Source organism: Miscanthus floridulus, chromosome 1, assembly GCF_019320115.1.
Source record: "Miscanthus floridulus cultivar M001 chromosome 1, ASM1932011v1, whole genome shotgun sequence".
In the NCBI taxonomy this organism is placed as follows: domain Eukaryota; kingdom Viridiplantae; phylum Streptophyta; class Magnoliopsida; order Poales; family Poaceae; genus Miscanthus; species Miscanthus floridulus.
The window spans coordinates 99,583,021-99,596,152 of NC_089580.1; positions in this window are offsets into that span (position 1 = coordinate 99,583,021).

Consider the following 13,132-nt stretch of genomic DNA (forward strand, 5'->3'; position numbering starts at 1 on the left):
ATTTCCTTGTGGATATGATACTTGGAATACTTTCAGGTGAAAGCTACAGCGGTATCCATGTGCTTGCGGATTTATATGTGTGCGTTAATAAATACCAACAACATGCTATAGCCTGTTGTATTGAAGATGGTTTAGGTGCGTGTCACCTTCTTATTGCACAACGTGGCCATCTCTGGTTCTTGCATGTTTCAAGTTCATACTAGACCACATGTCTGGACCCTATTGTTCCACATGCCAGTTTTCTATTGGCACACGTGTCGTGTTATGGTTGGGTCACGTGTCACTTCTTCATTGGACCAAGTGTCGTATTTTTATTGGTCCACATGGCATCACCACAATACCCTGCGTGTCTTTCTTTTACTCGACCACATGTCTGATGTTGTACGTCCACATGTCAGTATTTTATTGGGCCACATGTTGCGCCCTGAGCTACCCATGTTTCTTTTTTTATTCAACCACGTGGTAGGATGGATTTGTACCACGTGTTTTGTTTGTATTGGCCCATATGCCCTGTCGTGGCTATTACACATGTCATTCACTGGTTCGTCCATGTGTCAGATTCTTATTTAACAACATGCCTATGCTGAATCTACCACATGCACACCAATCATTACATTAGAGAAAATGATTTTAGATCTACACTGCTGCACAAAATGACTACATGCATAATTATATTGAACCTAAATCAAATAATAGCAGTTTAGTTCAGCAGCAAACCACTGACAGAGTTCACATATCAAGCCGCCAAAATTTCACATCAAAATAGCAAACAAACCACATGTTCACTGCATCAACAAGACTTAGTTACCAATGCTTAAGAGCATGATATGCTCACGGAGCTTATTGTACTCCTCCTGTTACTATTTCTTGAACTTCTCAAACTCCCTATCAGTGTTTTCTGCCTTCCTCTTTAGTTGATCCACTTGTTTGGCGAGGATAGCTAAACTTTCCTGATGAGCAATAAGCCATTCCTGAAGTCTAGAGTACCTTGTCCTGATACCAGCATTCTTTAAAGAAAAGGTGTTGTAGCTGGCCTAGGAGAGGCCCTTGGAAACAACATCAACAACAGGTTCTGCTCGTATAGTTTCCATAGCTTCCTACGAAAACCAAGGAGTAAACATTAGGGAGTGGACTTAAATTGCAGAACCAAGAGATTATTTCAGTACAAGTAATGCATAGGTCTTCCTCAGCCTATTGCCAATAGAGATTCATAAGCATAATGCATAGGTAACATATTAACTGTTGTAATATTACAACTTCAAAATGATGACGGTGGAGTTAGCTTAACAACATTTTGAATAAAAGCTTAAGTAACATAATTTGGAGATTTAATATCTTTAACATCAAATTGAATACCTATTCAATTAAGCATCTCTAGATTAGCACCTGTATTAGAGCAATCACATGATTAAACTAACAAGCATTAGTAACCATATCCGGTGTATTAATTTGGGCATCATCATAACCATCAAGTTTCATCAATTAATGCTACGTTGTCGCTGCTTAGTCAAGTTATCACTATCCGAGAGAGACAGTGACTCAAATTGATTCCAACCAGCTAGGGAGTTATTCCTCACACAAACCCATACTTCCTCCGTTGAGGTCGCGTCGAGTCACCTTTGGTACAATTTAGGTACAGTTGCAGGTTCAAGCAGTGCCACACCCTCAGGGATACTACCAGTCTTCTAGAAAGTTTAGGCCTGGCTTGCCCTTGGACTCATGCCACTAGCTCCCCGCACATCCTTACTTCCTCCAGTGTGTGCACTTTCACTTACCAGGTCCCGGCCTAAGTTGAGCTACTCGAATTCATGGTCAGAATGACTTATCCGACCAACTAAGTGCTAGGCATGTGTTCAACTTGACATGAGGACGTACAACGAATTGGTCCTTAACAAACATAGATGGGGATAAATAGGCACCAAGACCTCCATGGCTTGTTACCTCTCTATCACAATCTCGCCCGGTCTCCTTTTTATTCATCAACACATTGTTATTTTCATGATAGCAATTATAGCCAACCATGACTAGATATTTACCTATATCTCACAGGTGACAGGAAATCACCCGACTTCTACCGGACTAAGCATGGCTAAGCATATATTCGATCCTGAACCTACATAGTATTCAAGATATATTTGTCTGGACTAAGAAAGTATATGCAGCAAGTGGTTCCAATCAACCCTTAGTACTTAATGCATCAACATAAAAGGACTCAAGTTGATATTTAGAAAACATGGGAGGCTTCGAATGCGCTGGGGCTTGCCTTTTAGAAACAAGGAAGGTTGGTGATCGGGACACTTAGGAAGATCTTCCACAATGACTCCTCCTTTGACCTAAACCTCCTATTCCTAGGCTGCCTATTACTCCTCCTGATGCTCGGGTTCAACCTCGAATAGTGTCACTCCTTTCGGGGAACCTATTGCATGCATATGCACAAATGAGTATTATGAATGCATAAGAGATGAGATGACCTGATGAAGTGTATACGCATGAGAATGTTATCCACAAGATGTATGATAAGTTTAACATTCGTTGACCAAGTAGATGTAAAACTTTCTTCTAGTTGATCTTTACTGAGTAGGTGCATATCTCTTCTATAGTACAAGAAACATACACTCAACAAGTTCTAGTAACCTAAGGTAAAGTTGTTTATCATCAGTAAGAGGCTTAGAACCTACAACTAACAACTAATCCGAATTAGCCTAAGCATCTACACAAGCATCACATAAGACAAACAATTACAATTTGACATAGTCATTTCTTGTACTATAAACAGCAGCTACTTATTTTGGCCATATCTAGAGTTCTACTCAACCAAATACTATGATCTTGGACTTTCTGGAAAGCTTATAAAACTGCCTACAACTTTCTTATAGTCATATGAAGATGATTCAATGGATATCAAGGTCAAACAAAGGAATTTCCCAGAATAAGCATTTTTGGAGACCAACTTCCAACAGTTATAACTCTCAAACCATTTAGCCTATTGCCATGAAAATTTGACACAAGAAACATAAGTAAGTTATCTACAACTTTGTTATTGACAAGATTCACAACAAACATCATTTTACCCATACAATTTACTTAACAACAGAAACTATCCAAAACAGTCACTATAATTGAATTATAGAGCAATTAATATTTCAATGCATACAAGCAATTAAATCTGGGCACAACCAATAGTAACAACAGTTCATAGACATCATATACACTTTAGAAAACATAATGGTCAAGCCCAAATAAATTATTTAAATGCCTTTATTAATTTATTTGGACACTAAGGTGAGATAAGGAAGATATATCAAAAGTGCACAGTAAATTCTGAGAAAATTATAGTAGCCTACATATGACCCCAAAAGTCTACTGTACAAATTTCATGCCATTTGGATAAGTATAGCCATCGCTACAAAAATGACAAGTTGAATAAGCTTAGTTTAGCAAAAATAGTTTAGCCTAGTGAAAAGTGTCAAACAACATATTTCATATTTTTCTTACTTTCATCCTAGCACCATAACACTGTGTAAAAATTTGCAAGATCATAAGTTATGTATTTTTACCCCATTTATTTTCACTAGAAATGAGCAATTATTTAAGATTAAATAAGAAGACCATATTCCAAGTATGTCGACTTTAGGTTTAGCATTTTTCCTAGCTAGAGCATGTCGACACAAGACCAAAAAAATTGGAATCACATTTTTCTCCCTCCTCTAGATCAAGTTATGCATTTTAAAAGATTGAAACTAATTTAAAAGCACTTTACTAGCTTAATTTAATTCTCCTAGAAAAATATCCCAAACAGTAGGTTTCATATTTTTTCCCGACTAACAGCGCGACTTTGTGCACATGTAACTCGTAATCCGTGGTGAATTAGTGAAAATGGTATTAGTGAAAGTTGTAGAGCTCTGTGAGATCTACAACTTTGCTTTAGGGAGTAACATCTAATTCATCATGGTTAGCAAGTTACAAAGCTCCAAAGTGGTGCACTTGAAACAGAAATCAGCATTTTGGACTTAGCAAAATTTCTAAGTTTAGAAACAACATTTTGTTGCATCTTGTGAGCCCTATTTGACCATGTTAGGCACTGAATTAGGTCATGACCCTTAAATAATGTTTGTTCCACATAAGATAAGCTACAACTTTTATTAAGGGTGCACTATCATGCAAATAATCTATGCTATATTTCAACTTTGAACAAAGTAGGATCATGAAAAATGACATTTTGAGTAAACTAGGACTTAGAAGCAAAATTGGCCCATGTCATGAATACAAATATTGTTCCATTTACCATCCTAGACATGTCAAAGGTGTTTTTGTGACCTCACAACCATCTCTTGCATTGGTCACACATGATCACAAGTATATGCATGTATATAATCAACATCACATGTGATAATATATAAAGAATAAGATGAAATTCCATATGCTCATGCTCATGAATGCTTGGATGATGCTTGTGTTCATAAAATGCAAGTGCCAAATGCAATACTTAACACTAGGGTGTTACAGATTCGACTGAGATTTACTAGAAGTTGGAAAATTTCCCCCGTAGGACACTAGTTTTGCCCATGCGGAAAAATTTGCGAGGAACACCATGGAACATTTGTCCCATGTGTCGACAGCTCCCTTGCTCTGGTAAAACCACTATTTTGCCTTCCCCACAAGGGAGAAGGGAAATAGATAGAGTTTTATGCTATCTGGTGTGACGTATTTGATGATGATGGTGTCACACAGGTCAAGGAAGTGTTGCAAGTGTGAACTTGCGTCCTCTCTTGGCAAACCATAGAATTGGTTTGCCTACACCATCATTATGAGGCCAGTTCAGAGCTCAAAGTTTCCAATGCCCATGTTGACAATGGGCCCAATGGGCACGTTGGTAATAGTGGATGTGGAGTAGTCATGGGGGTGATAGTAGCGGATGGTACGGGGTGACTAGTTCGACTGCCGGTGTAGTAGCAAAAGAAGAAGTGGTACGAGACCTGTTCTTTCTTAGGAGTGCCTCTAGATTATTGGTGTAGTTGTTTGGCAGATCAAAACTACTCATACACTATCCTGTTTTCATTCAACAATAGGAAGAAAACAAGTAGAATTAGCCTGCATAAACTATGGCTACCATTACATGCATGTGATCATTGTTCATGTTATGCTAGATTCTTTTCAACCTATGCCCTCCCCGACAATGGTGCCAGAAATGCTTGTTAGCGCAATCACCAAGTGAGGAGGTTTTAAGTCTATCACCGGTAATGGTGCCTGAAATGCCTATTGGTATTTCTTAACACCATTACTAAGATTGAGTTAATCTTAGCAACACTGCTAAGAAACACCAACTACGATAGTCCTTAAAGATTATAGATAACATTCACAAGCATACAGAGCTATCGTTGTAGCATATCACCCAAAAGTATTCAGGATATCGTTATTTATATTTTCCTAAAGGAGGACAAGGTATATATATTCTAGCATAGACATAAACATGATTACATACTTGCATAGTGGACCATAGTTCATAATAGGGGTAAAAATGGTATATCATGGGTAGTGGACACACATATGGGCCAACCTCAAGGACAAAAGGAAAACAAAGAATAAAAGAATATTCCTAAGTGGAGCAGGCATGTTCTAATATAGCCATGCAAAGAATAGTTGATAATCATACAACGAACAAGGTTAGAGCTAGAACAAAATGTGAGATAGGTCGAGAGGCCACTGTGTACTGGTCTGCTAGCATCCTCATGTGATAATTTAGACTCCTACACCCTAGACGAACATGGGGCATTACAAGGGATGGACAGTGCTATCACCACCTACCGCCTACCCCTCAACCGTGGAAAGGGAAATGTATTCACCTTTTTCTCCATACCCAAGCACCATGCTTGCGTACACAGAAACTACCCAAATTCCCCTAGGTCCCTGACCCTATGGATCGATAGGTAAAGAACTTGGGCACACCCTAAGGCACGATGAACCGCCATCTCAACTTAGCTCTAATTCTACTCATATAAGTTATATGAATGATTAAGCATAAAGTTTTACATGTCAACATCATAACACACAAACTATATACTAGTTCATATATTATGATCATAACACGAAAACTATAGTCTAGTTCATATGCACTACTATATGAGTTATATGAGAACAAGAATTTGGAAGAACTCTTTATAGTATTCATACCAAGAAGGTTCTCTTCTTCCAAGGAGACAAGCTCTCCTTGATAGCTTTTCCCTTGCTCACAAATGCTACTAAAAGCTAAAAGAGACTAAGAGGTGGTAGTGTGGTAGAGGCTCCAAATGAATGTGTGTGTGAGAGGTGAGCTCTAGCCCTCTTTATATAGTGATACATGGTCGGTGTTGGTGTAGGTAAATTAGGAAACCACCGTGGACCACCTCTGCATGGCGCTATGCAACCGCCGTAGAAGAGTGGGGCTGAGAGGAGGTGGTGGGGTGCGCGCGCACCCTGGTGGGCCCACCTCGCGACCACCTTCATCTGGTTAGTTCTTGAGTGGGCCTGGACCCTATCCATGGTGGTGTTCTACCCAGGTAAGTTGTGCAGGTATGCTTCTCTTCTTATTCCCCTTTGCGCATTTCTACTTTACGCCTTCTGTTTGCGTCTTTTGATATGTTTTCCACTTCAATTTGAATGTGTCCTGCAAAACATGATTTTTTCCAATACAAGTGAAACTAGGTCAATAGTAATGGCATATGTGTCAAAAGTATATTTATTTCTCCTTTTTTGGACTATAATTGGTGGTTAGAAATGGTTGTTAGTGACTGCCAACAAGTGCCTTGATCTATGATGAAAAATAGATCGTCATAGAACTGATTTGGCATACGTGGCCGGGGGCTACCACGCTGGTGGGCGCTTCCATTAGAGATGCTTTCCACATGTACATGCTATAACCCACGCATACATGCTATAGCCGGTTGCATTGGAGATGGTTCGGGTACATGTAACATTCTTATTGCACAACGTGGCCATCTCCAGTTCTTGCACATTTTAGGTTTTTATGGGACCACGTGTCATTTCCCTATTGTTCCACATGTCAGTTTTCTACTAGCACACATGTCATGTTGTCGTTGGATCATGTGTTACTTCTTCATTGGACCATGTGTCATATTTTTATTGGTCCACGTGTCCATTTTTTTTATTTGACCACGCGTCACTATGTTGTCTATCCACGTCTCGTATTTTTATATGTCCACATGGCTTGACGATTTCGTTCCACATGTTGGATTTTTAATAGCCCACATGTCGTGCCCTAGCCAATTCACGTGTCGTGCACTGGTTTGTCCATGTGTTGCATTTTTATTTGATCACGTGGCCTGTCCTGGTTCTACCGTGTGGAGTACAATCAATTCATCATAGAATTAATTCGAACATCACTACTGCACACACTGACTACATAATTATTTAGCCTAGCAATCAAATAACAACAATTTATATTTCACACATCAGCAGTGAACCACTAACAGAGTATCACTACATTAAACCGGCATATGAGTCCACACATCAAACCATAAATGTTCACTACATCAAGTCACAGGAGTTGAAGACTGAGAGTTACTAGAAGAGCTAAAGTTCATGCATAGCTCACAAAGATTGTTGTACTCCTCCTATTGTTGTTTCTTGTATTCCTCAAGCTCACTTTTAGTCTTTTTTGTCTTCCTCTTCAGTTCATTCACTTGATCGATGAGGGTAGCAAAACTTTCCTATTTAGCAGCAAGCTGTTCCTAAAGCATTCTCTCTGTCGATGTCTTTGTTCTAGTGGAGCTTGTCTGGATACCAGCATTCTTCAAAAAATGTTGTTGTCGCTTCCCTGGGAGGGGGCCTTGCCCTGGTGGACACAGAGGATGTTGCAAACAACATTAGCACTAGTAATTGGTTGCTACCCATTAGCAATAGGTTTTGCTTGCATAGTTTCCATAGCTTCCTACAAAATTCAATCACTAAAACATTAGGTTATAGATAGTGTAAGAGGACTTCAATTGAAAACCCAAGAGATTGATTCATAACAAGTAATGGATAGGTCTTCCTCAGCCTATTGCTGATAGAGATTACATAAGCTTTAGTAGATTTTAGTAGATTTCCAAAACACTAGGCTCCTGCTATGTTTCCTTCTTTTATGGCAATGGCTTCAGTAGATTTCAAGGGAAGTAAAAGAAGGTACTTACAACTGCTGCTCTTGCAGCATCGCTCTACCCATTTTTCCTACTAGTATAGAAGTCCTTGAAGAGAACCACAACATTAATATCTTCATCAGGTGGACCATTTTCTTCTTCAAATCCTTGATGTTGTTCTGCTGCATTCCTCTTGTTCTCCTTCTGTTCACATTGCACATGAGTTTTGGTTTATATTTATACAAATGCAAAGAGGAACAATAAAACACAACCATCACTTACAACATAGGAGCTACTAACGTGTACTTGTGCATCTAGACAACATAGGAGCAAGATCATGTAGCTTGGTGATACTTCAATTTTGCAAGGTTTCGCTTGTTCTTCTCAGATGTTTCTAATAGCTTCATTTGTGTTAGACTGCAGCACAAGTAGACCATAGCAAGACTAGATAGGAAATTGATGGGTTCACACACCTTGTTCTTAACACTAGACCAAATCTTGACAAGTTCACACCACTATGCATCGTTCATGGACAAGACAGGAGAGGTCTTACAGATCTGATTAGCAGGGATGCCATTGAAGTATGTTCTCTTCAACCTATAGCTTTCCTACCATACCATAGACTACATTACATTCTGGTAAGCCTTTTTTTGCTAGTGAGTGAGCACTATTAACACGTAGCCTTCCCTACACATAGTAGTGTGAATGAAAAGTAAATCTATTAAAGTTGCTCAAAGCAGAGTTGGATGTCAAGAGGGGATACCCATACATACATTTAGCCTTTCCACAAATCTTGTGCAATAGACGGTGCTAGGCATCTCCCCCTTGTTCCAATGCATCAAAATTGGTACATCATTCCTAACTACTACACATACCTTTGAGGCAAACTTGGCAGCTTGCACTGGATCATGTGGCCTTCTGTTCCCCTCAGCAACAGAGATGCACATCCTCGCTCCTCCTAGTGATTTGCTCATTTTCTCAAGCATAATTCCATGAGTTCAAGGCCTTGGCTTCCTTGCTCTTCCCGGCAATGGTACTACATAGTTTTCATACATTCATATTGTTAGAAAAGTAACTTGGATATCAAATAGCTAGTGCAAATTTATTGATAGACATCTGTAAGGTAATACCAACCTAGGAAACTTTCATCGTTATGTGGGTGGGGGAGACATGAGTTTGCTGAGAGGGCTCCTCTTCAGTAGGGCTATCATCATCTGGCCATGAGGAGTCTCTCTTAGGGCTAGGTAGGGTGCCATCCCAACCAATGTCTCTAGTCAATTGATAAACTTAGAATTGATCCTTGGGTCTCGGTGTCGGTCATGATGGAGAATTATGTTCACCTATTGCTGCTACCTCCACCATTTTGCCAGCGGAAGACCTCCGAGTACAAAATCCATGAGTAGCCTATTCTAGTGGTGTTGACCTCACTCACTTGGAGAGCCTTCGCCCAGGACTCACGGCAGCGCTGCCTTTTGTCTTGTTGGCAGAGCCTCCTCTATGGCTTCTTCGACCCAGACACTAAAATTGAAGATACAAACTTAAGCAACAAGCATTTACAAATTCCATTGATATCCAAATAGTAAAGCTTTTCATGGCTACCTACTCCCCCTGGCCTCCCTCCCTCTCTGAACTAAATACAAGATAGAAAAAGCACCTCATTAATTGATAGGGGCACTAGCCCATCTTCTAAATCAAAATTTGTTTCATCTGTCATCAAATCCCTTAACTACCTCCCCGGGATCATGGATATATTCCAAATCTTCACCATGTCTACCCTTTGTGCTTGACTTTTTTGCCTTCGGAGAAACAGGTTTTGGGTCCACATGTCATATTCCAAGTTCTTCCATCTTTCAATGATTCCTTCAAATTTGTGCATCCCATGCTCGTTCATAAGCAGTTAGTGGCTGTTCATCTAGATTACAAAGGCATTTATTAACTAAAACTTCTATAGAATGTCAACATAGTAGAGCAAGAGTATGCAAATAAGCACCTAACTAGTAACTATAGCTTATATGGAAGTCATTAATCCAATAAAGTGCATGTCAGCTACACTCAACTATAGGAAATATGTAACCCCATCGCTTTCTACATATCCTTGGTTCAACCACTATAGTAGAGCACACATCATAAAAGGATTTTGGGTACCTCTTCCTCTGTGTTCCCTGGCTTTGCTTTGTCATCAGCACCGCCATCCTATCATCACGGTCGTGGAGCTGGTGTAGCCGACGTTGACGAAAGGGTACCAGATCTGGCTCTAGCTAGGGATCAGATCCGGTTGGTCGTGAGAGGTGCCGAGCTAGGTAGGGGATCCGGATCTGGCTTGTCCGATCATCGAGGTAGTCCTTCCACCGTCTGCTAATCGACCTGCTATTGACAAATCGAAGGGAATCCGTGTGATAGAACCACCCAATTTATACAAGATCAAGTACGACTGTCCCCGCTAACACATTGACATGCGCATACTTTCACTTATATAAACCCGGTAGTCCGCCGAGTGTCATGAAGGACCTCAGTAAATCAACATCACAACCAAGATCGCGTGATTAAGCAAATACACATCACATACGCAGAGTTGCAATGGAAATAATATTACAAATGGGTCACAAATAATAGTACAAGTTTGGGTTTCAAAACCAATTAGTGAAAACAACATAGCTTCCAATTGATTACATTAATATAAGTTCCAAATACATTGCTAGCATAAGTGACATCCAACATGAGATCAAGACTAATAACATCCAAAGACTTGGAAGAGTTGGAGACATAACAAATGAGATTCGAGGGATAGAGCCAATGCACTGACTAGAGATTTAGTTGATAAAGCAATGCCATGATTTGCAAGGAAAGGTTCCAAAGCTAGGGTCAATAGCAATTAGCGTTGCACCAGATCATCTATAGGAGAAGGATCAAGGAGGTCTGACAAGAATTTTTTAGCAAGTTCCTCCCACACAGGAGCGGGACAACCTCAAAACATGCGAGAAAACAAGGGAACTAAGCTTGGGCCTAAGGTCAATCAAAGGCATGGATATAGGTCTTCATAGCGCAATGTCCAAGGGCTAACAACCATGTGCATAGGCTCAGGCTCCTAAGAGAGAACTTAATTGGAGGCGACAACCGTGAGATTATCAAAACTTAGACGTTGTTCTAGGATAGCGCTCTTCAACACTCGTATGCTTACCGAGGACAAAAGAGGTGACAGCTATGGCACTACCTAGATAACGAGCATCCACACCTACATTATGGCCTTAAGCAACCATTTCTAAACACTCAGTCCAATTAGCTTAAGCGACTATTACTAAGCACAAAACTCGCACACAACAAAGCAGTCACCTACAGCAACACCACTACACATAAACATGCGAAACATGGTGGTAAGGTACTGTTATCTTTTATTTCTTTTAGAAGCAAACATACAAGGCAAAGCTAATCACATACTATCTTTAAGCACAGCTATTCAATCAGCAAGGAACAAGGCATTTTGTCTAGCTTCACACAGGGAAGATAGTAACATCACATTAATCATAAGTTACTTAGTATTAGACCAAAGTGAGGGAAGCATATTTATGCACAAGCACAATCATGATGCTTGACTATCCTATTCGTCCTCACAAAATTGCCAGCCTAAGGCGGCAATCACGTTCTATGTCGGTGGCATAACATGTACTCTCTCGATATATAGTTAGTCGTTAGCTACATTCAATCTACGCGTTCATGGTTAGCGTACCTACAGAAGGATTTCATTTCAGCCCAACCCCACAATTATCTATGCCAAAATGAAAATCAAGGCTCTAGGTTGCTAAATACTTCCATATATATCCATATATATACTTTTATATCAAAGCTACCTGATCATTAAATTTACCACCCACAATTAAACACGCACCATACACACTTGCAAGCATGTGTATACAGTCATATCAAAGCTAGCTCTCCCTGACCACACGCTCACACTTGCGGTCATACCTTCTTACCAGGGCGTAGAGGTATAGTGATCCATACATTACCATTCAAGCGAATGGCATCCACACAATAGCACGCCGTATGGATGACGAAATAAAAATTGCAAGAAGTAAACCCTGTAACAGAACCGACCAAATCATAAGAACGTAAGTACAAAAACATCATAGTTTTCAAATACATTGCCAAGATCAGAGTCATGTCCCACAAAAGCATTAACAGGTACGAGAACTAGTAGAGACCGTGCCCAACGGTCTAGTCTTCATCCCCAGCAGGGAGAAGGCAGTACTTGCAGCAACCAAAGTAGAACTGGTCATCTGCAACAGGTGGGAAATAAACCCTGAGTACGAGAAGGTACTCAGCTAGACTTACCCGACAAAAATCAGAATAAAAGACACCAAGGATCATGCAAGGCTTTTCAGGTGGGCTAGCTTGACACAATTGCATAAAAGAGCTTATGATTATAGTAACCAATTTAAACTGATTATCAAGCTTATCATTAATTACCTGTCCACTAGATTAGCACCTGTACTAGAGCACTCACTTATTAGGAGCAAACAATATTAACCATAGTAGGTATAATAAGGCTGTCATCATCATATCATCATTTCCGAACCATTAAGTTATTAAGTATATCTACATTGGAGATAAGCCTGTCAAGTTCTCACTAACCGGGAGAGACGGCGATTCGAATCGAATTACAACTCAGCTGAGGGGATATTCCTAACTCTCACCCTGGCATACTTTGCAAGGGTAGCCATGGGTCACCTTTGGAACATCTCAGGAACCAAATTCGCGGGTTCGATCAGCGCCAGCACTCTCAGGGATTACCCTTCTGCCAGGACGATCAGGACTTTTAAATCACCTGCCCTTGGACTCACGCCTACGGCTCCCTTCCGAGGCGCACTTTATACTTATCGACTCCCGGCCTGAGGTGAGCTACTCGGCTTCGCGGTCGGTCATCGGGCCGGCCAACTAAGAGAGAGGCATGCGTTCAACATGAACAGGAAAGGCTCCAAGATCTAGTCCTTAATCGACATAGATGGAGTCACTGCAAACCG